This window comes from Saccopteryx bilineata, chromosome 2 (assembly GCF_036850765.1).
Source record: "Saccopteryx bilineata isolate mSacBil1 chromosome 2, mSacBil1_pri_phased_curated, whole genome shotgun sequence".
Classification (NCBI taxonomy): Eukaryota; Metazoa; Chordata; class Mammalia; order Chiroptera; family Emballonuridae; genus Saccopteryx; species Saccopteryx bilineata.
Window position 1 is genome coordinate 229551202 of NC_089491.1, and position 27941 is coordinate 229579142.

General features: G+C 41.6%; 1 protein-coding gene and 1 non-coding gene across 8 annotated transcripts in view; one reads left to right on the forward strand and one right to left on the reverse strand.

The window, feature by feature from the left end:
* The window catches only part of ITSN1 (intersectin 1), a 234736-nt gene that overhangs the window by 162210 nt on the left and 44585 nt on the right, over positions 1 to 27941 (reverse strand). The window lies entirely within an intron of this gene.
* Positions 1495 to 1624, forward strand: LOC136327506 (small nucleolar RNA SNORA44). The gene has a single exon (XR_010729708.1). It is a non-coding gene; the product is annotated as a small nucleolar RNA SNORA44 (small nucleolar RNA).

The following is a 27941-nucleotide window of genomic DNA, read 5'->3' on the forward strand; positions in this document are numbered from 1 at the left end:
GTTCCTCAAACATAAACTTCCTCAAACATGAAATTTTGAAATGCTGAGATAACAGAAAAAAGTTTTTTTACTTTCAAGTCTAAGCATTAGTATATTTAATATTTTCCTATTATTCTCATTTATGATCAGATTACCAATTATACTTAGAGCTTACTTGAAAATAAGCCTTTATACTGCTCAGAGTCCCTCCCTCCAAAGTCCTATTCATTCACTCTGAAAGTTTTCATTCCCATGGATAACACAATGCTATATTGATCCAACATATTAAATAACAGGCTTGTGTCAGTATCTCCTCATTAAAGTCTTTTATGATCATCTCAAAAGGGCTGATTTCTAAGTCCTTATCTCATTCAAATGACATCTCTTTAGTTTTATAGGCATTTAGTAATTTACCAGTTGGTACAGTTAGATTTTTCAACATGTAGAAAAGATGTTTAAATTTTACAGTCTGAGAGCCACAAATCTTACTGTAAAACACAAGAGCAATATTTAGACATTCCTTTACTGATTTTTTTTAAATGTGTTAATATCTTCAGTTAACTCCTACAATCTGGGAAACTTTTCTCTAACCAACACTCAGCAGCATTCACACAAAACCAATGCTTGGCTTCACGTCAGTGTCAGAATCAACTAATAACTCAGAGATTTTGTATTTGTTTTAGTCATCTTCATAGTGAGCTTTAGGGAAGCCGGAAGGACAGGCAGGAGAAGACAGCAGCTACTCACATACATAGTGGAAAGACAGAAAGTTCAGTTCAGTCCAGTCATAATTTGTCAAGCTCGCTCTCCTCCCATCCCACTGGGGCAGGGGGGAGACTTTAAAACCATTTTGTACATCTCACTTCTCTACTCGAGATTCTTCTTTGCATCATCTAGATTAATTAATAGATTGGACTTAAATATAGCTGGACAGGAAGAATAATCATTTTAAGTGCCTTCAATTCAACAATTTTAACTTCAATTGTTCACAGATCATCAAGCCACCACTATCGAAAAAACAAAACACCCTTTACTTTTAAATAGCATTTTTATAAACGTTTAAAAAATTATTTGATGAGTGGTATTGACTGAAATCACATGACAGCTAAAGCTCTACTCCTAGAATCGGAGATAATTGTTTATATTATGCCAAAATTATGTAGACAGCTTCAGTGAGGACTTGACATTACCCTTGCTATTAAAGAGTTTACAATGAACTCAGAGAACTCAATAGCAAAAAAACAAAAACACAATTAAACAATGAACAAAAGACCTGATAAGTTAAAATAAGACAAACAAATGGCTAACAGGTACATGAAAAGAGGTTGAGTATCATCCATGTAAAACCACAGTGAGATATCACCTCACCTGTTAGGATGGCTATTAGCAAAAAGACAAGAGATAACAAATGCAAAGATGTACAGAAAATGGAACCCTTGGTACACTGTTGATGGGGATGCAGACTGGCACAACCAAAATGGAAAACAGTATGGAGGTTCCTCAACAAAATGAAAATAGCATGTTTCTAAGGGCTGTGGCTGATGGAAGCCATGGGCTCTCCAACAGCATGTGAGAGCAACCTGGAAAGACAGTGATGCTCAGGTCGGCATAACACCTGCAGCTACCACTCGCCTTTCCTGTTATTATATAAAATGAAACTAGAACCACCACGTGATCCAGCAATTTCACTTCTGAGCACATATCCAAAGGAAATGAAACCACTCTCTTGAAGAGATATACACACTCCCATGTTCATTGCAGCATTATTCACAACAGCCACGATCTGCAAATACTAAGTGTCTGTTAACCAATAAACAGATAAAGAAAGAAACCCTTTCTTTATCTTAACCCTTTGCGACATAGATGAACCTGGGGGACACTTTGCTAAGTGAAATAAGCCAGACACAGAATGACAAATACTACATAATCTCACTTATATGTGGAATCTAAAAAAAATAAAACTCCCAGAACCAGAAAGTTAAAGGGTACTTGCCAACACCTGGAGGGTGGTGGGAATGAGGAGATGTTGATCAAAAGATACAAACATTCAGTTATAAGGTGAATGAATTCTGGGATCTAATGTATAGCGTCATGACAACCATTAATAATACAATAATACTGTATTGTATACTTGAAATTTTCTAAGATAAGAGGTCTTAAGTGGTGTCACTACACACACACAAATGGTAACTGTGAGGTGTGGATGTGCAAACTAGCTCGACTGTGGTAATTATTGCATAGTGTGTACATATATTAAATCATCATGCTGTACACCAGGGGTCTCAAACTCAACTCAGCATGTGGGCCGCAGAGCAAGATCACAGCCGTTCGGCAGGCCGCACTAGGTCTACAAAAGGCAACTCTTACGCAACACTTTTCTCACTGCAGTTGAAAACAAAAAAAAATCAGTACAACAAGCACAATCGTACATGCAGTTTACTCAGTGTCACAAAACGACCAGAAACTGTAGTTCGCATCACAACTGCTGTTAACTAAGCTAATATCTAGCTAGGATGCTAGAGAAATGAAAAATACAAGTAGGCCCCTAGGCTTACTTAATTTTATCCAAAATATTTTGAACTTCGTGGATTAGTCTGCGGGCCCCACAAAATTGTTCGGCGGGCCGCATGCAGCCCGCAGGCCACGAGTTTGAAACCCCTGCTATACACCCTAAATATATCCAGCTTCTACTTGTCAATTATACAGTACCTCAGTAAAGCTGGGGGGGGGAGGTTCACAATTAAATAGAGTATAGAAATACACATCAAAGAATCTGTGTGTGTGTACAGAGAGAGAGCCATATACTGCAAATAATGTAAACATGTAAGCAACAAATAATAATCAACTAAAACTTCATTAAATGCTTACTAATACATTTGAGCTATATTAGTCAATTCAATCCTATCAACAACCCTATGAGCTAAATAATATTACTACCCCATCTTACAGATGTGGAAACAAAGGCAACAGTGTACAGAGTACATAATTATTAAATAGAAAAGAGAGAGTCAATCTTTCAAGATTAAGAACTCCATAGAACATTCATGAAGTAGTGAGCCTGGTAAACCAACCAGGGTGGGCTGGAGTGGGGAGTGAGACGGTACTGTTCCAAACCATAAAAGCTTTGGAAAACAAAAAGGAGAAAAAGAGAAACCAAGTTTGTTTGTTTCAAGTGTTATAGCAGACCACAGGGGAAACTGAATGGGGGATTAAATTTAAACATTTTGCCATTTAAATCCAAAAAGCTTTTCCTTTTCTTTTTTTCTTTCTTCTTTTTTTTTTTTTTTAAGAGACAGAGAGAGAAACAGAGAGAGGGATAGACAGGGACAGACAGACAGGAACGGAGAGATGAGAAGCATCAATCATTAGTTTTTCGTTGCGCACTGAGACACCTTAGTTGTTCATTGATTGCTTTCTCATATGTGCCTTGACCACGGGCCTTCAGCAGACTGAGTAACCCCTTGCTCGAGCCAGCGACCTTGGGTCCAAACTGGTGAGCTCAGGGTCTCGAACCTGGGTCTTCAGCATCCCAGTCTGACGCTCTATCCACTGTGCCACCGCCTGGTCAGGATCTTTTTATTTTTTTGAGAGAAGAAAGTGATGAGAAGCATCAACTTCTAGTTGTGGCACTCGTTTTTCTTTGATGACTCTTCCTAAGTACCTTGATGGAGGCAGGGGGTTTCCAGCCAGCAACCTTTGGGCTCAAGCCAGTGATCGTGTGGATGATCTCACGCTCAAGTCGGCAACCCCGCACTCAAGCCAGATAAGCCTGGGCTCAAGCCAGCAACCTTGGGTTTTCAAACATGAGACCTCAGCACCCCAGGTTGATGCTCTATCCTCTGTACCACCACTACTCAGGCAAACTTTACTTCTAACATAAAAAAAGCAAAGCTGGCCCTGGCCGGTTTGCTCAGTGGTAGAGCGTCGGCCTGGCGGGCAGCAGTCCCGGGTTAGATTCCTGGCCAGAGCACACAGGAGAAATGCCCATCTGCTTCTCCACCCCTCCCCCTCTCCTTCCTCTCTGTCTCTCTCTTCCCTTCCCGCAGCCAAGGCTCCATTGGAGCAAAGTTTGCCCAGGCGCTGAGGATGGCTCTGTGGCCTCTGACTCAGGTGCTAGAATAGCTCTGATTGTGGCAGAGCGACGCCCCAAGATGGGCAGAGCATTGCCCCCTGGTGGGCATGCTGGGTGGATCCCGGTCGGGTGCATGCAGAGGTCTGTCTGACTGCCTCCCCGTTTCCAATTTTGGAAAAATACAAAAAATAAAAATAAAAAAAATTTTAAAAAGCAAAGTTTCCTTAGATGTAAGTAAGCATTTGTCAAATGGAATTGGAAGTCACACACATATATTTGACATCTAACAGAAAGCCCAGAGCAGTATATTAAAAAAGGAAAGGAAAAAGAAAAGACAAAAATAAAGTGAGTGAAAGCAGAAGTACCACCCATATGATAGGATTTCACAGGTAAGTTACCTACACTAAAAGCAAATATAAACAAATGAATCTGCCTAGAGCAAAGTAGGAAAGAGCACTCTCTCTGGGGTCCCTGGCCCTACTGACTGGGCAGGACCATTGACCCAGAAGGAAGGCAGAAAGATCAGCAGCAATGGGGTGCTCACAACTACCATCGCTCCCGCACACCAGCAACCTCTTCCTCCCCGAGCCCCGCTGAAGGAGAAGCAAGCGGGAAAGTAAAGAGGTCTCCATACCAGGACTCCGACAAAGCAGACTGCCTCATAAATTGACTAATGATAAAGTCCCAAGGAAGCAACTGGCTACCAAAGCCGCTGGCAAGAGTGCACTCTCTACTGGAGGGGCGAAGAAACCTCACCATTACAGGCCTGGTACCCCAGCACTTAGTGAAGATGTTATCAGTTATTCACTAAACTTCTAATTCACAAACTGTCATTTCAGCATCTGGTGTGAGAAATTGCTCAGGACTTCAAAACAGATCTGCATTTCCAGAATGCATCTATTGGTACTTTGCAGGAGACAAATGAGGCCTATCTGGTGGCCTTTTACAAGACACCTACCAGTGTGCTATCCATGTCAAATGTGTAAAAATTAAGCCAAAAGACATCCAGCTAGCACTCGACATACATGCAGAACATGCTTAAGAATCCATTGTGATAGAAAATATTTCAATCCTGGCTGGTTGGCTCAGTGCTAGGTCATCAGCCTGCTGTGTGGAAGTCCTGGGTTTGATTCCCAGTCAGGGTACACAGGAGAAGCGCCCATCTGCTTGTACACCATTCCTCATCCCCTTCTCTCTCTTTTTCTCTCTCTTTCCCTCCCACAGCCATGGCTTAAATGTTTCCAGCAAAGTTGGCCCCAGGCGCTGAGGATGGATCCATAGCCTCGCCTCAGGCACTAAAATAGCTCAGTTGCAGAGCAAATGCAGCAGCAGCCCAGATGGGGGTTGTGGGGTGGATCCTGTTCAGTCGGAGTGCATGTGGGAGTCTGTATCTCCACCTCCTTGCCTCTCACTTGATAAAACAAAAAGAAAACATTTCATCCTTTTAAAAAAAAATTCTCACCTGACTGATGGTGGAGCAGTGGATAGTGCATCCACCTGGGATGTTAAGGTCCCAGGTTTGAAACCTCAAGGTTACCTACTGGCTTGAGCACAGGTTCACCAGTGTGAGCACAGGTTTTCCAGCTTGAGCATGGGATCATCAACATGATCCCAAAAGTTGCTGTCTCGGGCCCAAAGGTTGCTGGCTTGAGCCCAACGTCACTGGCTTGAGCAAGGGGTCAGTGACTCAGCTGAAGCCCCAGAGGTCAAGGCAAGCATGAGAAGCAATCAATGAACAACTAAAGTGCTGCAACTATGAGATGATGCTTCTCATCTCTTTCCTTTCCTGTCTATCTGTCTCTCTCAAGTAAGTAAATCAATAAAAATTTCTCTTCTTACTGTTATTGGTAGTTCTAAACATTAGATATTTGTTTTCCAAGAGGTCAAAAAGTACCTAAATATATGATGATAAGCAGAAAATAATGGAGAGAAATCAGGTATTGGCAGTTTTTCCATTTTCATTTGTGTGTAAGTTTTTAAAATATAAATGTGGGGATGTAAAGCACTAATGCACATCAAAACATTTCAGTTAGTTAACATGTTTCAGCAGTTCCACTTTATAACATCATAAACCAACCTGTTCAATTTTTTGGACAACACAATGCCAGCACTTGGATTTTTTAAAAAAACAAGTAGCCCTGGCCGGTTGGCTCAGCGGTAGAGCGTCGGCCTAGCGTGCGGAGGACCCGGGTTCGATTCCCGGCCAGGGCACATAGGAGAAGCGCCCATTTGCTTCTCCACCCCTCTGCCGCGCCTTCCTCTCTGTCTCTCTCTTCCCCTCCCGCAGCCAAGGCTCCATTGGAGCAAAGATGGCCCGGGTGCTGGGAATGGCTCTGTGGCCTCTGCCCCAGGCGCTAGAGTGGCTCTGGTCGCAACATGGCGACACCCAGGAGGGTCGCAACATGGCGACGCCCAGGATGGGCAGAGCATCGCCCCCTGGTGGGCAGAGCGTCGCCCCCTGGTGGGCGTGCCGGGTGGATCCCGGTCGGGTGCATGCGGGAGTCTGTCTGACTGTCTCTACCTGTTTCCAGCTTCAGAAAAATGAAAAAATAAATAAATAAAAAACAAGTAAATTTCTTATTGATGGCAACTAAATGGTGTCTGTAGCATTTTTATCACACAGTAGATCCCATCCATTCACTATACTTTTCTAACTGAGCTATAGTACATGCACGTACCTTTTTAATGTTGCCTGTTTCTGTGCTGTTCCTGGAAGTTTGCTATTAAAATATATTAAACTATGAAAAACAAAAGAGAGAGAGAAGATCAGCAGCACTAAGTTGATGCAATGTGGTGGGGTGGGGTATCCATCTGGAGTTCCTACAGGCAGAGAAGGCAGTTGCCACCAGCCCGGTATTTCTATTTCCTTTTAGTCTTCTCCCTATAAATATACAGTTGCTTCCCTCTTTTGCACACTTTACGTTATAATACATACTTTCCCCAGATTCTTAAAACCTTTTATAAACATTAATTTTAGATTAGGGCAAACACTCTGATACTTACATATAAAATATAGAAAATCACAGACTAATTATCGAGCAAGCAAGAGACAGGTAAACAGTAGTACTTTTAAAAACTCAGGATAAATATTAGGATCTTTAAGTCAAATGCTAGAATGTTTGAATAGTCTTTAATCTTCCTTCATTTCAGCTTCCTTCAGAAAGGAGAGCTAATTATAGAAAGCTAAAGGAACGCTGAGCCTTAATTTCAGTATTTACATGAAAATTCCAAATGTTGATATATTTAAAGAAGACTTCAAAAACTGTGTATTTATAAAATAGAAATACCATCCTAAAAATAGTATTTATTAAAATATTTCCATAATAAAAAAATTATGTTGAAATAGTTTTCTTATTTGATTTCCAATGTTTTGCTAACATAAAGGGAGATGATTCCAAAAACATGAAATGATTTCCAAAAAACAAAATAAAACCAATACATGTATGATCAGTGTCTAGCACATAACAAATAGTACTAAATTTAGCAGTTAAAAAGGGAAAAATTGCCTGGCCTGTGGTGATGCAGTGGATCAAGCATCAACCTGGAATGCTGAGGTCACTGGTTCAAAACCCTGGGCTTGCCTGGTCAAGGCACATATGGGAGTTGATGCTTTCTGCTCCTCCCCCCTTCTCTCTCTCTTCTCTAACATGAATAAATAAAAATAATTTTTTAAAAAAGGGAAAATTTAATCACAGATTAAAATGTCTAAACTGTAAAAGTACTGGCATAGCTTAAAACTTCTAACTTTATATTAAATAATTAAACCACTTAAAATATCTTTAAAAACAGGTATGTCACACTATTCTTTCAAATTTCCTGAAGTTTGGAAATTTTATAATGTTTTTATTTATTTTAATAATTTATTTTTAATTGATTTTAGAGAGAGAGAAAAATAAAAATATCAACTTGTTGTTCTGTTTATCTATGCCAGGGGTCCCCAAACTTTTTACACAGGGGGCCAGTTCACTGTCCCTCAGATCATTGAAGAGCCGGACTAACAAATCCCTATGCACACTGCACATATCTTATTTTAAAGTAAAAAAACAAAATGGGAACAAATACAATATTTAAAATAAAGAACAAGTAAATTTAAATCAACAAACTGACCAGTATTTCAATGGGAACTATGCTCCTCTCACTGACCACCAATGAAAGAGGTGCCCCTTCCAGAAGTGCGGCAGGGGCCGGATAAATGGCCTCAGGGGGCCGCATGCGGCCCGCAGGCCGTAGTTTGGGGACCCCTGATCTATGCATTTATTAGTTGATTCTTCTCTGTGCTCCAACCAGGGATCAAACCCACAACCTTGGTATATGACAACAACGCTCCAACCAACTGAGCTACCTGTCCAGAGCCTCTAATGTCTTTTTTTTTAATTAAAGGGGGGAAGGGCACATATAAAACAAGTATACGAGATAATATAAGGGAATTCAAATATATAAATATTTACAGAAAAAGGAATTTTCACAATTATATAATTCAAATAATTAGCAGGTTTCTAATATACCAAAACAGGGATAGTTTAGGATTAATGACCTGAAGACCAAGAAGAGATTATGACATTATCTGTTTTTCACGTAACTATTGACCACTCATTCTCTTACAAAAATCTTTAAATCCTCTTATATAAATTAGAGACAAGCAAAGGTTACAGGATAGAGGCCCCAGCCCAGCTGTAAACACTCCACTGACCTATGTTGCTGGACTCATAGGAAACATGTGGTCTCAATATTAAGAATATTGAGTCTTGGGCCTGACTAGGCAGTGGTGCAGCAGATAGAGCATGGGCCTGGGACGCTGAGGATCCAAGTTTGAAACTCCGAAGTTGTTGGCTTGAGCGTGGGCTCATCCGGCTTGAGTGGAGGTTCATCATTTTGAGTGCGGGATTTGATGCTTCTCATTTCTCTTCCTTCCTGTCTGTCTGTTCCTACCTGTCCCTCTCGGTAGAGAAGGCACTTTGTCTATACCCAAATCATGGTGTCCTTTCCCAATATTCAGGCTAATTTATTTATTTGAAATAGACTTTCATGGTACTAAGGCAATAAACTCTAAATTCATATCTTATAAAGAAATATTTTTTAAAACTTTATTTTAAAGTTGCTCAGTAGGTTTAGTTTAGGTTAAAAGACCTACCAGATAGGAAGATACAAACTAAAAAATTTATATTTCTAGAAATTTGACACCAATAAAACACTGAGGGAAAAGAAAGGAATATAAATGTAAAAATGTGACAGAAAAATGAAAATATATGTATGTTTTACATGTCCTAAAGGATATAAAAATATCCTTGGAAACATTAAAATAAAGTGCACTTTAGTCATATCAGGATACTGTCTGATATTTCAGAGTTACGAGAGGCTGGATCTAGGTACTAGTCTACCCATAGTTACCTTTGATCTAGAATAAAAACTAAAAGGAATCACCCAAAAACCCCACTACTCTCCCCATATCTTTTCCTTTTGGCGGTCGTTATATCTCTTAAAATTAAAAATTAGAAAACCTGGCCTGACCTGTGGTGGCGCAGTGGATAAAGCGTCGACCTGGAAATGCTGAGGTCGTGGGTTCGAAACCCTGAGCTTGCCTGGTCAAGGCACATATGGGAGTTGATGCTTCCTGCTCCTCCCCCCCCTTCTCTCTCTGTCTCTCTCCTCTCTCTCTCTCCTTTCTAAAATGAATAAATAAAAATAAAAAAATTAAAATAAAAAAAAAATTTTAAAAAAAAAATTAGAAAACCTTAGGAAAAATGGAAGGAAATCGCTCTTATTTAAGAAGTCTGGAAGAAACAGGAACAAGAAGAGCCCGCCCCTGCTTACACCCACCCCACCCCACCCCACCCTGTGAGGCTGCACCTGGGGCAGGGTGTGCACACAGAGGAAAAGTACCAAAAGCCAAGCAAGAAATGGGCAAAGGAACTGACAAAGCCAAACATACAGCCAATCTAACCAATGCCAAATTGTCACATATGAAGTCGTGGGTCTCCAATGTGGCTGCTCCATGTGCTGCTGTTTGAAGTGGAGCAAGAAGACCTGTAAGGGATATACAGCCTGTTCACAAGTTAAGATTGTTAAACTGCATAAAGGGCAAAGAACCCAACAAAAAAGAGAACCTTATAACTAAATTCAAAGTGACATTGTCAATATTCTGTCTGAAAAACTTAGTGAACATTTAAGTTGTCCTCTGAAAAGGGAACAGGCATTTCTCCCAGATTTGTTTTTTAATTTTTCATTGATCTGATAGAGAGGAAGGGGGATGGGGGGAAAGGGGAGAGGTCAAGAGAGAGAGAGAGAGAGAGAGAGAGAGACATCAACTTTTTGACCCACTTAGTTACACCATTTAGTTTTGAACTCATTAGCTGTTTTTTTAAGCTTTTTATTTAATTTTTATTTATTTATTTATTTATTTTTACAGAGACAGAGAGAGAGTCAGAGAGAGGGATAGACAGGGACAGACAGACAGAAAGGTAGAGAGATGAGAAGCATCAATTATTAGTTTTTTGTTGCGCATTGCAACACCTAAGTTGTTCATTGATGGCTTTCTCATATGTTCCTTGACTGCGGGCCTTCAGCAGACCGAGTAACCCCTTGCTCAAGCCAGTGACCTTGGGTCCAAGCTGGTAAGCTTTGCTCAAACCAGATGAGCCCGCACTCAAGCTGGCAACCTTGGGGTCTCGAACTTGGGTCCTCCACATCCCAGTCCGACGCTCTATCCACTGCACCAATGCCTGGTCAGGCTAAGCTTTTTTATTTTAGATTTATGTGTTCATTTGAGAAAGAGGAGAGAGAGAGAGAGAGAGAGAGAGAGAGAAGAAGAAGAAGGAGGAGGAGGAGGAGGAGGAGGAGGAGGAGGAGGAGGAGGAGGAGGAGGAGGAGGAGGAGAGCAGCAGGAAGCATCAACTCCCATATGTGCCTTGACCAGGCAAGCCCAGGGTTTCAAACCAGCGACCTTAGGTCAACACTTGATCCACTGTACCACCACAGGCCAGGCTCACTGGTTGCTTCTTATAGGACCCATTACTGGGGATGGAACCCATGACCTCAGCATGCCAAGAAATGCTCTATCATCTGAACCACCTGGCCAGGGCCTCTGCCCAGACTGTTGTTGTTGGGGGTGAAGGGGGGTGGTAGCAGGAGACAGAGGTGAGAAGGGGACCGGTCAGGAATGACCAGTGGTAAGCAATTACTGTCAGGCCCAGCTGTCAGCACATCATTTACAACACTCACTAGCATTCCAGGCACTTGTTCATCTATTCCTGCTTACTTTCCACAAGGAAAAAAGAAAGCCAGGATATCCACTATACAACTCAATAAGCAGATTTTAACCTCAGTTCTTCTAAGTCATCCTTACTTTAATATTTGCAATAGGAGAGAGAATTCACCAGGGAGCAGTAAAACTAAAGCATAACTACAAAGTTGAAAAATCAGGGACAGAAAACAAAGACAAGAAAAGAAATTCCTGCTTTAAGAGACAAATGGAAATTAACCAGACCTTCCTTTGAAGCTTATTGCCATCTCCATCAACTAACCGCAAATAACATCTGAAAAGTCACTAAGTGGAGATTGTCTAACTGATTTAAGAAATCACTTTCTAACACACTACAGCTACAGGTAGGATAACCATTCATAAGGCCTCAATAAAATAAATGAGGGACTTTATTTCTTCCAGAAGGTTCCATTTTCAAGAGGGTCATTAAGAATAAAACATCTCAAGGTACTGAAAACTGAAAATGAATTCCTGGAAAAAGCAGATAACCCCAAACTAAACACCAAACAATAATTTTAAGACTCATTGAGTGGAAGAAGAGCATTTCAGATTGTCAACCAAATCAATGAGCTTATATATTTTACCAGTTTCAACTTACAAACTTTCAGTACCTTCTCAAATAGCAATTTTTAAGTGATCAAAAAAATTAAAATTTTACCGGTAACTGAAAACACATTTTATCATATGAAAAAAAATGTAATGAACCAGGTAATGGGAGAGCAAACATTATCATCTGTGCAATGTGGGTTTATATGGTCACTAAAAAAGGAGACTATCTGTGGGTTTTCTTCTAAATGAAAACTGAATTTTCGTCTGTGGTGGGACAGTAGCTAAAGCACCTACTTGAAACGCTGAGGCTGCCAGTTCAAAACCCTGGACTTGCCCAGTCAAGGCACATACAGGAAACTACTACAAGTTGATGTTTCCTACTCCTCACCCCCCCAAAAAAAAATCAAGGAGTAAAATCTTAAAAAAAAAAAACCAAAACCCCGAATTTCTAACACATTATAAGTAAGGCACATATACACAAGGGAAAATTTTAAAATAAACTTCCAGACTGACTGGTGGTGGCACAGTGGATAGAACATCGATCTGAGATCCTGGCTTCAAAACCCTGAGGTCACTGGCTTGCAAACAGGCTCATCTGGCTTGAGTGCAGGCTCACCAGCTTGATCATCAACATGACCCCATAGTTGCTGGCTTGAGCCCCCGGTCACTAGCTTGGGCCCATGATCACTGGCTTAAGCCCAAGGTCACTGGCTCGAGCAAGGGGTCACTGGCTCGGCTTGAGGCACCCCCCCAATCAAGGCACATATGAGGAGCAATCAGTGACTAACTAAAGTGACACAACTACAAGTTAATGCTTCTCACCTCTCTCCCTTTCTCCTCTCAAAAAACAAACGAACAAGCTTCCATATTCAGTACAAGAATTAATTTCACTATGTCTTAAGTCGTCAGCCCAGGATACTATTTTCTATCGCCTTTATCTCTAGGTAATTAACTTGTATCCTGCTACATACAACCAGCAACCAAACCTGGTATTATCAGTTCACCTACATGAACAGAGGTCAAGGCTGGGCAGAGAGAAGTTTCAGAGAAAGCCTTCAGCTTTAGAAATCAAGAAACTACCCAGAAAGCACCAAATGTGCAAAATAGAACTACAACACTAAAAAGAATAAGAAAGTAGGAAGTCCTGCTGTCAGATTTTTCAGCCCACTTCAACAAAAACAGTACAATAGCTGCAACTATATAAATGGGTCTACAGGTCATAGGAAAAGAAAAAATGAAACATACCCATGTTGTATAAAGAAAAATGTGCTAGTACTTATAAAATGCTCTACATCTGAATATATTCATCAAAATAAATCTGCTACATGTAAGCCTTGATAACAAATACACAACTGAGAACCCAGCAAACATTTCACCTCTTTGCGGTGTCACAATGCAGCACAATGGCAATTAGACCGTCCTGTCCAACCAATACAATCAACTCCCGATGCCAGCAAGTGGAAAGTTCAAGGGAGATTTATTTTAATCTCTTAGCTTCTTTGCTAAGAACTGTTAAGTGTCACCTGACCAGGAGATAATGGAAATCTACATAGCTACATATTGATAACCTGATCCAACATGGATGCTAGCTACCTCCTGCTACAGGAAGATTACTTAACCAACTGTAAAGAATGGGCAACCCTTACTGAACTATCAATGAAAAGTCAGAGTGTCATGAATGAGAGCAAAGGACAATGCAGTCATTAACAAAAAACAACTGCACCCTGCTGGATGACCTAGAGGAATTGTGAGCAGGAAAAGATTTATCACCACTAGGAAGTTTTAGAACTAAAAAAATGTGAAGTAACATTAGCATCACTAACACACCAATAGCAGCCAACAGAAAACTAGATACATGAATCAAATCTTTAATTTCACGTCACTTGACTGAGATACACTGAAAAATATTTAAGCCTGAAGAAAAAAGAGAAACTTTGAAAAGAATCCTGGTCATCATTTCCTGAGGATTTCACTCAATTCTCTTAAGTAGGTCTGGCTGTACCATTAAAATACAGAATGGAAGCTTGAAGGTTTCTGTTAAAAATCACAAATACACTGTTCTCTGGAATAAAATTTAAAAGAAGAAAAATCTCAGATTGTCTCAATTTTGTATTTTCTCTAAAAAGGTTCCACTTCTCATATGAAAAACCTTGTAGAGGCCCTGGCCAGTTGGCCCAGTGGTAGAGCATCGGCCTGGTGTGTGGATGTCCCCGGTTCGATTCCTGGTCAGGGCTCACAGGAAAAGTGACCATCTGTTTCTCCACTCCACCCCTCTCCCTTCTCCCTCTCCTCCCTTCCCACAGCCATGGCTCGGTTGAAGAAAGTTGGCCCTGGGTGCTGAGGAAGGCTCCACGGCCTCATCTCAGGTGCTAAGAAGAGCTCAACTGCTGAGCAACCATCTGTCTGCCTGTTTATCACTTAGAAAAAATAAAAATTAAATAAAAAGAAAAGAAAAACCTTGTAGAAGCCAAATTTTATAGTAAAAAATGTGGCTTATGATTCATTTATCTAGAATTCCATTTAAGGCACATTTGCACACTTAAAAATGACAGCTCTTAGGCCCTGGCCAGTTGGCTCAGTGGTAGAGCGTCGGCCTGGCGTGCGGAAGTCCCGGGTTCGATTCCCGGCCAGAGCACACAGAAGAAGTGCCCATCTGTTTCTCCACCCCTCCCCTTCTCCTTCCTCTCTGTCTCTCTCTTCCCCTTCCACAGCAGAGGCTCCATTGGAGCAAAAAATGGCCCAGGCGCTGGGGATGGCTCCATGGTCTCTTCCCCAGGTGCTAGAGTGGCTCTGGTCGCAACAGAGCAATGCCCCGGATGGACAGAGCATCACCCCCTGGTAGGCATGCCAGGTGGATCCTGGTCGGGCGCATGCGGGAGTCTGACTGCCTCCCCATTTCCAGCTTCAGAAAAATACAAAAAAAAAATAAAAAATGACAGCACTTAATTTCCGTGTTGTGAAATCTAATAGTTATTAAGTTTTATAATTCCAAATATCATTCAAAAGATTTCTGAAAAGATAACTATTGCTACTGTGTGGAAATAAAGTTAATTCATTTAATATGTAGCACTTCACTGATTAATATTCATTTAGATGTGGACATTATAAAACTAACTAACCATTTATTCTCTCTCTGACAAAACTTTTTTTATTTCCTTTATACCTTAACTTTTGAGATGAATCTTATAAAGTTTTTGACAAAGGGAAATTTTACTTGGGAATTTGAACCAATTTACTTAAGGTCAACCCAACCTGGAAGGCTCACCATAAAGGAATGAAGTAAGACCTCAAAATAAATAAGTTTATTATTGCAGATTTCCAATATAATAGCAAAGAGAGCACTCTCTCACATTGCTGGCAGAAGGACAAACTGTTACACCTCCTCTGGAAAGCAATGTGTCAAGATATGTACCAAGAGCATGAAAAAATCTTGTTTACCTATGTGCCCAGTAATTGAACTCTTGGGAATCTGCCCTAAGAAAATAACCCCAAACACAAAGATGTATGTCCAAAGATGTTCACTTTGAGTTTACCTGTAACAATTAAAAACTGACATAACCTTAAATGCTCAATAGGCTTGGAATAGTAAAGTAAGTTATGCTATATCCATACAATGTGGTATGACAATTAAAAGTGCCTATCAAAAGTACAGAACTTGCCCTGGCTCATTAGGTCAGTTGGTTAGAGCATCACCGTGATGCACCCAGGTTGCCACTTCCATCCCCGGTCAGGGCACATACTGGAATCAACCAACAGTTGCATAAATAAGTGGAACAGCAAATCAATGTTTCTCTTTCCCCACCCCCTCTCCCTTCCTCTTTCTCTACAATCAATAAAAAGTATAAGAAAATTTTAGAAATTTACATTTAAAAATATGCAGAACTTGTGGCTCAGTTAGTTAGAGCATCATCCTGATACATCAAGGTTGAGGTTTGATCCCTGGTCAGGGCACATGCAGAATCAACCACTGAGTGCATGGATAGATAGGTGGAACAACAAATCAATGTGTGTGTGTGTGTCTCTCTCTCCTCTCTCTCTTTCTCTCTAAAATCAATTAAAAAATTATTTTAAAATTATAGAACTTCATATAAAGTATTATGTTTATGGTTTTGTTTTTAAAAAATACACTGAGCCTGACAGTTTTATTTTTAAAAAATACAGTGAACCTGACCAGGTGGGGTGGTACAGTTGGTAGAGCTTTGGACTGGGATGCAGAGGACCCAATTTGAAACCTCGAGGTCTCAGGCTTGAGCACTGGCTCCTCTGGTTTGAGCAAGGCTCACTAGCTTGAGCCCAAAGTCACTGTCTTGAAGGCCGAGTCACTCGGTCTGCTGTAGCCACGCCCACCTGCCCATCAAGGCACATACAAGAAAGAAATCAATGAACTAAGGTGCCACAACAATAAAAGAAAAGAGACCAAATGTTAAAACTTTTTGTTATAAATATTATTAACATATAAAACTTGTACAGTGATTGATAGTTACTACTTTCATATACATTGTATCAAATGAGATAAACTTGCAATCTCCCAGAGACTGTGAAAGCCCAGAGGACAATAGCTACCACCCTGAGAGAAGAAGCTGCTCTGCAGAGTGACTAGTAATGAGAGTGATTTAAATTAGGAGCTGTATATAAATACATAAAGAATAGCATTCTAAAGTACAGCAGGAAGGCCATGAGCAAACAGCCTGCATTGAAGGACTAGTTATTAATTCTGAATGGCAGGAACTTAAAGGGGATGAGAGAGTAAAGAAATATGGCCCTGGCCGGTTGGCTCAGTGGTAGAGCATCGGCCTGGCATGCAGAAGTCCCGGGTTCGATTCCCAGCCAGGGCACACAGGAGAAGCGCCCATTTGCTTCTCCACCCCTCCCCCTCTCCTTCCTCTCTGTCTCTCTCTTCCCCTCCTGCAGCCGAGGCTCCACTGGAGCAAAAGATGGCCTGGGTGCTGGGGATGGCTCCTCGGCCTCTGCCCCAGGTGCTAGAATGGCTCTGGTCGTGACAGAGCGACGCCCCGAATGGGCAGAGCATCGCCCCCTGGTGGGTGTGCCAGATGGATCCTGGTCGGGCGCATGCGGGAGTCTGTCTGACTGCCTCCCCCTTTCCAGCTTCAGAAAAATACAAAAAAAAAAAAAAAAAAAGGAAAGAAATAGAGGATGGAATAACTAAAAATCTGGGCTAGAGACAAGATGACGATGGAGTAGGCGGATGTACCAACTTCCAGCTCCCAGAACCAAAGTGGATTACAACCTAATTTTAAGAACCATCATCTGGAAAAACCAACTTTGGACTAAACTAAGAGGACTCTTCAACCAAGGAACACTGAACGAGCCACACTGAGACTGGTAGAAAAGCGGAAACGTGGAGAGACTCGCATGGCGGGAAGTGAGTTTAGCAGAGAGGGAAGGGACCTGGGCCCCAGGAACAAAACACCAGCCTGCAGCCCCAGAGCCTAGAAATGGCTAATGGACAGTATTTAGCTGGAAACAAGACAGGATACTGTTTGTGAGAAAGAGACTGGTTTCTCAGACCCAGGATTCTTGTTAAAGGGACCATGCAGCAAACCTCTCTCACAACCAATCACCTGGGGCTCCAGGGGGACGGGGAGAGAGGAGAGGACCGGAGTAGCAGGAAGAGAGTGTAATCTAGGAGGCACAGGGAGAAACACGTTGAGAGACAGCCACCCTAACCACTGGGTCGAGTCATTCCCCAAAACTGAAGTGAATATTTCCCCTGGAAACAGCAATACCAGCAAAGGGAAGCAGGACACCAGCCAAACAAGCTCTCCCGCAGCACTCAGAGCAGAGTTGCTTTGAAAGAGGGAGCTTTCGGGACAACAGTAGTGAGTGTTAGGGTCTGAGCTACAGCGGGACGCGGAAGCGTGGTTCTGTCAGCAAGGGCAGAAGCCGGCTGGCCACAACTGAGACCCAGGTGTGAGCTCAGTTTTGCCCGGCTGGGGAGGAGGGGACGTGCGAAAGTGGTCAAGCCCAGCTGCGGGCTGCCTGCAATCCAGCCTGCAGGGGAAGGGCAGGGGCCCCAAAAGCGGCGGTAACCCACCCTTGAGTAAGGGTGCAGGAGCACAGCCTTGCCCCACCCGCGGAACCAAGGCTTGTGGCCTGATGTGGAGCTGGCTCCTCCAGCCAGGGTGGAGTGAAAGCCCAGAACAGGTGGAGTCCCGCGACTGAGCGTGGGCACGCAGTCCCACCCAGCCTGTGGAGCCAAGGCTTGCAGCCGTCCCACAAGCGGGCTCCTCTGGCAGGGGAGGGCAAAAGCCAGAATCAGGCGGAGACCCGCAGCTGAGCAAAGGTGCTCACATAACTCCACCCGTGGGGGCAGGATGAAGGCCAAGGTCACCGAGGCTTGTACACCCAAACACATGATCACAGCCACTCCCTGTCAAGGAGAGATGGAAACCACAGCAACAGCCCCAGTGGGCTGGCACAGGGAACGCCCATACCCCAACGCTCTAGGCAGCAACAGCAGAGGGGGTGGCGGGCATGCAGACAGACCACACCTAGGGAACACAGAGGCCACACCCAGTGAACTCCAGTGGCCAAAACCTTCTTTTACAAAGACAAAATGAGAAGGCGGAGAAATACAACACAAATAAGTCAAGAGAAATCCCCAGAAAAGGACCTGAATGAGTCAGATATAACCAAATTACTAGATGCAGAGTTTAAAATAACGATTATTAGGATGCTCAAAGATCTTAAAACAACAATAGATGGTCATTACGAACACCTAAATAAAGGGATAGCAAATATAAAAAAAGGACATTGAAATAATAAAAAAGAATTAGAAATGACAAATACAATATCAGAAATGAAGAAACAAACAAACAAACAAAAAAAACCACAATGAGATATCACCTCATACCAGTCAGAATAGCGCTCATCAACAAAACAACACAGAGTAAGTGCTGGCAAGGATGTGGAGAAAAGGGAACCCTCCTGCACTGCTGTTGGGAATGCAGACTGGTGCAGCCACTGTGGAAAACAGTATGGAGATTCCTCAAAAAATCAAAAATTGAACTGCCTTTTGACCCAGCTAGCCCACTTTTAGGAATATACCCCAAGAACACAATAGCACTGTTTCAAAAGAAGAAATGCACCCCCATGTTTATGGCAGCATTGTTCACAATAGCAAAGATCTGGAAACAGCCCACGTGTCCCTCAGTGGATGAGTGGATTAAAAAGCTTTGGTACATATATACTATGGAATACTACTCAGCCATAAGAAATGATGATATCGGATTATTTATAATAACATGGATGGACCTTTATAATATTATACTGAGTGAAATAAGTAAATCAGAAACAACTAAGAACTTTCTGATTCCATACATAGAACGAATATAAAAATGAGATTCAGAGACATGGACAAGAGTGTGGGGATTACAGGGTGGGGGGAAGGAGAGGGAGGGGTGGGGGAGGGGAGGGGCACAAAGAAAACCAGTTAGAAGGCAAGGGAAGACAATTGGTCTTTGGGTGATGGGAATGCAGCATAATCAAATGTCAAAATAACCTGGAGATGTTTTCTCTGAACATATGTACCCTGAATTATCAATGTCACTCCATTAAAATTAATTTTTAAAAAAAGAAATAGAAGATGGAAACCCAGCAATGGAGGGTAGTGTCCAAAATGTCAGAATCTCACTTTCTTGCTAAAGAGTTCTCCTCTTAATATAGAGCTCTGAAGCAGCCACTATATGAACTATTCAATTTTTATTTTTCTTGGAAAACTGGGTAAAATCACACAAAAATGGTCATATTTCACTTACAACAAGTTAGAAAACAGCCAATGCATAAAGCTTACAGGATAACTTACCCATATTTTAAGAGTTTTGCATAGAAATAGGTCATTGTTCAATGTTTAAAGTCATCTTTTATGTTCAGAACATCTGAAATCCTAATTTTTATATTTTCTTCTTTCTGTGGCATATTTCAATAGGTAAGATCAGAAATCTGACTGAAAATTGGTATTCTGCTAAATATATATATAAATTAGAACTCTTTATAGCTAAATGGTCACACCAACTATTTGCAGTTTTAATAAAGCTACTAACATTTAAATGTCACTCTCTTGCAACCTGAATATGTTGCTCCAGTGGGAACCATGGGCTTCAAAATCGTACTGACAGCATCAGGACGTGTCAACCTAAAATAGAGGCGAACTTCTCCTGACCCTCACAATGGGTTAGCAAAAACTAATCAAGCCATTACAGGCTTGGCACACAGTCCAAGAGATGACCAAGAGCTGAAAGTAATCAGATGGAAAGTGTCTAGGAAGCATCCAACTCTGGTACTTAACTGGCTGTGGACCTACTATGGAGCTGCTTAGACCAGTGTTTTTCAACTGCCAGTCCACAGACCGCTGCTGGTCTGCCAGAATTTTCATGCTGGTCCACGAAAAAGTTAACCATCTGGATGTAGATGAATGACAATTACAGACCAAATGATTATGGACTCTATAACCTTCATACAACACCAGGGTGGTTAACTCTTTCATGGACCAGCACTGGTCTGCCAACCAGAGGTTGAAAACCACAACCACTGACTGGCTTAGGCCATTTCTAAGCTTGAGATTTTTTTAATTGACTGATTAGAGAGACAGAGAGAGGAAGGAAGGGAGGGAGAGGAGAGTGGGAGGCAGAGAGAGTGGGAGAGAGAGAGAGAGAGAGAGAGAGAGAGAGAGAGAGAGAGATTCAAATGCAGGTCATAATTGTACCCAACTTGAAAACTTTATAATGACAAAGACTCTCTCTGTGACCTAACTTTATTTAGGCTCTGAACCCTCTTCTTCTTCTTCTTCTTTTTGATTTTATTTGTTCATTTTTAGAGAAAAAGGACAGATAGAGGGTGAAAGGGGGAGGAGCAGGAAGCATCAACTCCCATATGTGCCTTGACTGGGCAAAGCCCAGGGTTTCAAGCTGGCAACCTCAGCATTCCAGGTCCAGGTCGATGCTTTATCCACTGCACCACCACAGGTCAGGCCCGAACCCTCTTCTTGACAAGGCCTCAACCTTAGTCCCCATCCTGTTTTTAGCCTGTCTAGCCCACTTTTAGCAAGAATCTCACCAAGTCAGTTTAGGGAGAAGCCCCATGCCTTTGATATCTAATCATACTGGGTATCTGATCAAGTTCCTCATTCCCAACCTTTGGTGTGTAAGTCTTTGGCCTGCCTCTCGCCCAAATCCTGTTAAGTCAGTTTAGCAAGAATCCCCCTACCCTGGAAGTCTCCTCTTAGGAATTTTCCATCCACTGACCTCTTCGCCCTTCTCCTTGCCTGCAAATTCCCACTGCTTGTTGTATTCAGAGTTGAACCCGATCTCTTTCCCCTATTGCAACAGTCTTGAATAAAGTCTTCCTTACCGTTTTAACGAGCATCAGTATTATTTTTTGTTTAATAACAAGGAGAAGTCAATGAGTTTTAATGTAAGTAAAACACTTGGAACAGAGCCTTGTGGATTTCCTCTATTGTTCCCTTTGCAAGCGCTAAGCTTAGAACTAGCTCCACTGTAAACTGCTTGTTTACTCTCTTTCTTGAAAAAGACCAAGTTCCCTTAAGAGCAAGGACTTGTGTCTGAATTCCCAGAATCTCTTACAAGGTTTGGCCCATTAAAAGCACACAAACAATGCGTACTGAATGAAAGGGTTTTAGAATAAATGAATGAAGCAAGTACTGAGAATTCCATGTGATCACCCTTCCGCCTTCTGTGGACACCTGCATAAACTAAGAACAAAACAAGGAGCCTTTTCCCAGTCAGATTCCTGCTATTCTGTAGTCCTACAAATGTTCAGCAACCAATTTCGATTCTCCAAAGTGGCAAATACCAGAGCAAACAACAAACAATGATGGCCTTAAAATATTTCACAGAATACAACAGAAACAAACTAGTTTCCTAAACTTCACAGTATTATAATAACCATGTAATCTGCAAATCAGTTATCTGGAGTTCTGACAGAAATAAATAAAACACAGTCCAAATAATGAAGCTGATGCTTAAACATATGCCTTGTCAAGGGAAAAAAGCTATAAATTAAAACAGGTAATCACATCCCAGAAATTTGCTATTTTAGAAGCAACAATCAAAATGCTTAGGAGATTCCTCTTTCTCTGCACACAGCAAAGTTTTGCTTAGAAACAGTCTTCGTTTAGTTGGTGTTCAAATCAAACAAATTCAGTTTAACATCAGAGGCTTGTTTATTTTATTTACTCAGTAACAAAGTATGTTATTACTGTTTCTTAAGGACCTTTTAAAAGCAAGGCAGTCATCACAGGATGCCAATTCAAATTGTATGACATCAAATATTTCATAATCTACCTTTCCCTACCAATATATTTGGAGTGCTTTCCTGATCAAGTAATCTCGTTTGTTCTTAAAAGATTTTTGTTTGTTTGTTTGTGTTTTCTTTTAGCAAGAGAGAGAGAGAGAAAGAGTGAGAGAAACAGACAGGAAGGGAGAGAGATGAGAAGCTTCAACTTGTAGTTGCAGTACTCTTGTTCACTCAGTGCTTCTCATATGTGCCTTGATGGGGAGGGGTTGGGGGGAAGGAGACCTCCAGAGACCATGGGGTCATGTCTGTGATCCCACACTCAAACTGGTAAACCTGCCCTCAGGGCGGAGGAGCCCACTCTCCAAGCCAGAGACCTCGGGATTTCAAACCTGGGTCCTCAGCCTCCGAGGTTGATACTCTATCCACTGCACCACCACTTGGTCAGGCTGTTCTTAAATGTTAATTCATTTCCAAATCTTACAGAAACCAACTCTCTGAGTAGATCAACATAATAATGTAACAAAACCACCTGAGAAAAAAATCAGTCTTGTTCCCTGAAATACTACTGCCCAAAACCCTTAGGCCCCAAGTTCTATAAATTAGAAACATCAAAACTTAAAAATATCACAGATCATTTCCTTTTGTGAAAAACTCATTCGTATACATCCCAATCAGGCAGGAAAATTCTTTAGCTACAAAGTTTAAAATTCTTCAACCTAGCTAAGTAGAAGGTTGATCAATTGTTAGTAATAAAGAGAATGAGTATTCTGCGATATACACATGATGCGCGTCCTAATTTTTTTTTTTCAAACAATACAACCTAAATCAGATAAAGAACAGAACTTCACCCATAAACACACAATGGGAACCCAGAAAAACTGGGAGTTGTTGACCCAGCTCTAGTCTCAGATCTGCTCACTCTAATTCATAGCACACAATGTGAAGGATCTCATTCTCACTTTATTAGACAGTGGTCATCTTCCCAACAGTAGCTGGCCAAGTAGATCGTCCATCCTGAAATGTAAGATATAAAATAGCCAGGGTAGAAACAAGATAAAAATTGAGTTCAAGACAGCCGGGCAACAGGCACATTGATTCAGAGTACCCGTCACAGATGGTGAGACATGTCACTGTGAACAGTAACTCAACCCTGAAAGTGGAAAGGCTAGAAGGATACACAGGCAAGCACTTAGCACAGTTTCAAAGCCTTGCCACTAACTTAACCTTCTATCAAGATGCAATACTTTGTGCTAAAAATAGGACACAAGAACCCTTTTATAGTTTCCCAGCTACTAAACACGTTAAGAGAACAAGTTCAAAACATCAGAAACAGTACCGAGAAAAGACAAAAAACAGTATGTTTCTAGTGTCAGAACCACAAATCAAGAAAAATGAGATGTTAACAGTACCTTGCTTTTAAATAGCATCACCCTGCAAAGCAGATCAATAATTTTGCAAATTAAAAAAAAATCTAGGCCATGGCTGGTTGGCTCAGTGGTAGAGCGTCGGCCTGGCGTGTGGGGAATCCGGGTTCAATTCCCGGCCAGGGCACATAGGAGAAGCGCCCATTTGCTTCTCTACCCCCCCCCCCTCCTTCCTCTCTGTCTCTCTCTTCCCCTTCCGCAGCCAAGGCTCCATTGGAGCAAGGATGGCCCGGGCACTGGGGATGGCTCCTTGGCCTCTGCCCCAGGCGCTAGAGTGGCTCTGGTCACAACAGAGCGACGCCCCAGAGGGGCAGAGCTTCGCCCCTGGTGGGTGTGCCGGGTGGATCCCGGTCGGGCGCATGCCGGAGTCTGACTGTCTCTCCCCATTTCCAGCTTCAGAAAAATACAAAAAAAAAAAAAAGAAAAAAAAAAGAAAAGAAAAAAAATCTAATTATAGTATTTATACTTCTAACTACACCCCTGTGAAATAGGTGAAATATAAACTTAATTACTTTGTTTAGCTAGTGAAGAAAAACAGACACATATCACACTGCAAATCAGATTCCTGATCTAGCTCAATCAAGCAGCAGCTTCCCATAGGGCCAAGCCACCAATTTCCCTGTAAATTATAACAATGTAGAATAGAAAAGTGAGCCCCACAGTTTTTTATGTTCAAGAACTAAAGTCTAAGAATGAACAATTAAGGCAAAATTGGCTTCAGTTTCAGAAGGAAAACGCTTCATTCTATTTAATCTGTTGAATCTAGTTTTTTAGAAGTAAATCGAGCAAGTCATGGTTATTATTAAAGCCACTTGAAATTTGTAACTCAGAGAGGAAAGTGAAAATTCTGTTTCTCACAATGACCAATATTAACTGAAAGCTTTAAGCCTTCAAAGGACAAAAGGAACTCAGTTTAAAGTGCAAGGTCAAGGTATACAGAAAGACACACTGGCCTGGGAACCCAATAGGTTTAACAACAAAGGATGAGTCAACCAATACTTGCAGATCCCAACTACTTGAAAAAAATTTTTATTTTGACTCAAAATGGGAATTAAATTGTCCCACTGATGGCTAGGGTAAAAGATCACCTCTAAGTGTTTTATTTGTGCTTTTTAAGAGCTATTACAATGAGGCACCTTTAAAAAGCTAGTATATTATTACAGCATTAAGGGGCACTTCCTAAATATACCCAATATCTCTAACTTCCTTCCAATGCCAACTGTTGGTGAAATAATTCTTTCTTGCCTTCAATACTCTTTAGATAAGGCACAGCCAAAGCAGTTACAGGATAACTAAACCTGAACTTGCTACAGGAATTTTCAAACAGATAAGAACTTTAAAACTTTGCAAATACGCCCTTATTTGAAAGACAAGAGAAACTTGAAGAAAGTATCCAGTGAAAATATGAGCTCCTTTCTTAAAAGGTAAGCTCTTCAATGCAAAGTCTGTCTCCTTATAAATTCTATTCAGTCCTTAGCATTTGTGCTAATGCCAAGAGGGAAAATGGCTTCCACTGCCGCGATCAAAAGCAATCCACTTTTAACGAACTGATATGATGGCTAGAATTTGCTTCCAAATAATCCAGAATTGGGGCTGGAGGGATAGATGAAACAAGATTGCCAAGAGTCAACAGTTACTGAAGCTTAGAAAATGGAGATGATGGTTCTAGGGGTTTACCCCCCCACACACACACACACACACTTTTATAGATGGTAAAAATTTTCAAAACAAAAGGTTAAACAGATAAAGAGAAGAATGCTAGAAAGGTAAATGCCTCTCAATTAGCCTATTTCTATAGGCCACCAACTCAGAGAAGAGTTTCTTGACAAGAGCCCTGGCCGGATAGCTCGGTTGGTTAGAGCATCGTCCTGATATACTAAGGCTGTGGGTTTGATTCTTGGTCAGGGCACATACAAGAACAGACAGATGTTTCTGTTTGTTTGTTTTTTTCCTCTCTCTCTCCCTTCTCCTCTCTCTAAAATTCAATAAATTGAAAAAGAAAAAAAGTTTCTTAACTGAGAATTCAAAAGGAATATAGCAAGAATTTAAAATTTTTTTTACAGTAATAAAACAATTAGGATCATCCTACAGTTTTTCCGTTGTTCCCACAGGAGTAAAAGGCTGAATTAAGAAATTACCTGTCTCGGCCCTGGCTGGTTGGCTCAGCGGTAGAGCGTCGGCCTGGCGTGCAGGGGACCCAGGTTCGATTCCCGGCCAGGGCACATAGGAGAGGCGCCCATTTGCTTCTCCACCCCCCCCCCTTCCTCTCTGTCTCTCTCTTCTCCTCCTGCAGCCAAGGCTCCATTGGAGCAAAGATGGCCCGGGCGCTGGGGATGGCTCCTCGGCCGCTGCCCCAGGCGCTAGAGTGGCTCTGGTCGGGGCAGAGCGATGCCCCGGAAGGGCAGAGCATCGCCCCCTGGTGGGCAGAGCGTAGCCCCTGGTGGGTGTGCTGGGAGGATCCCTGTCAGGTGCATGCGGGAGTCTGTCAGACTGTCTCTCCCCGTTTCCAGCTTCAGAAAAATACAAAAAAAAAAAAAGAAAGAAAGAAAAGAAATTACCTGTCTCTAGATTAATATGATTTTTGTTTTATATGACACTGCAATTAAGCCTAATTTAAAAGATTGACTGTTACCTTTTTGATTTTCCTGGTAGTAGATACTCTTTCTGAAATGATTAAAGAAAATCATGGGATACACTGCAGAAACTGTGTCTACCCCAAAACCCAGGCTTTAAATAAAGCTGAGCAAATTTTAAAAACTATCTTTTATATCAGTTTCCAATAGCTAACTTTAGATTGAACTAAATTAGGCTGTTAACATATTACCTCAGTATATTAATAAATATTCCCATAAATCATGCTACATCATGTTTGGGAAATTTTATTCTTTGGACTGTGCTAAGAATTGCAGCACAAGAGAGACTGAAGCCCTGTCTTGTTCCATAGAATCAGCACCCTGATGAGTTCCATCAAGATCACTTTAGTCTCCATAAATGATCTGGGACATCCGACAATGCAGATTAATGTAAGATCTGTAAGCTGACCTTAAATGGACACTTTTCTTAAAGGAGATAAATGTTAAATTAGATAAGGAGTCACATGGAAATGCAAAGTTATTAAAAATTACATTTCTTTAAGAAGTTATCAGCACTCTACTAATACAAAACCAATCAAAATACTTTAACAAAACAGGGAAGATGAAAATAAAATCTAGGATGGGATAGGAAGACTGACTTGCCGGCTGGCAGAAGTCTGTAACAGATGTTACAGGGTGGGCTCGCTCTGCTCCTTCCCCCTTTCTCCTCCCTAGCCTGGCAGCTTCAATCAGAAGCATCTGCTTCCACAGCAAACACGTACAACATTATCTAAGCTGTCACTCTGCACACATTCTAATGTATCTGGCAGAGTGGACATTTCTGAAAGGGATAGCAACTACAACAATTAAAATAGAGAAATTCATCAAAAGTGAAAAACTGGTCACTGCTTCATGTGTCAACATTGGGTATTTCAAACTATTTGGAAATTATATATATTAAATATAGGAGCTCCTAAAAAGAGTTTAATAAACAGTTTGGTTAATCATGTCATCTTTATGGTAACTTCTATAGCCTTGATCAGCTCTCTTTGTAAAATAAACACAAAAGGTGCCTTTTAGTAACACATAAGGAATTCAATCTGTGCTTTAACGGAGATAAACCAGTTCTCAGATCTATATACCAAGACAACAAATACTCAGGCATTCCCCTCAGCAGGTGGCACTGTGAACAGCCAGATATCTCAAGATCCACCAGGATTCCGAAGCTTAGAGAGAAGATGATTAATGATAAAGAATAAGGCATGGTGAACTTACACAATGGGTTGTTTACAAAAGATCAGTTGCTAACTAAATACTTCAACCTTAGATAAAGAAGGTACTCAATGCAGGTTCAAACAGGATAGGTCGAGTGTATTAGTCACAAAAGGATAATAAAACTAAAATCAACCTATCAAATTATTGGCATTGAGATCATTCAAAAGACTGTAAACTTCAAGATACAAAAAAGTGATGTCTTGAGTAAAAGAAGAAAAAGACCAAAAAAAGAAGGAAAGAAGGCCCTGGCCGGTTGGCTCAGCGGTAGAGCGTCGGCCTAGCGTGCGGAGGACCCGGGTTCGATTCCCGGCCAGGGCACATAGGAGAAGCGCCCATTTGCTTCTCCACCCCTCCGCCGCGCCTTCCTCTCTGTCTCTCTCTTCCCCTCCCGCAGCCAAGGCTCCATTGGAGCAAAGATGGCCCGGGCGCTGGGGATGGCTCTGTGGCCTCTGCCCCAGGCGCTAGAGTGGCTCTGGTCGCAACATGGCGACACCCAGGAGGGTCGCAACATGGCGACGCCCAGGATGGGCAGAGCA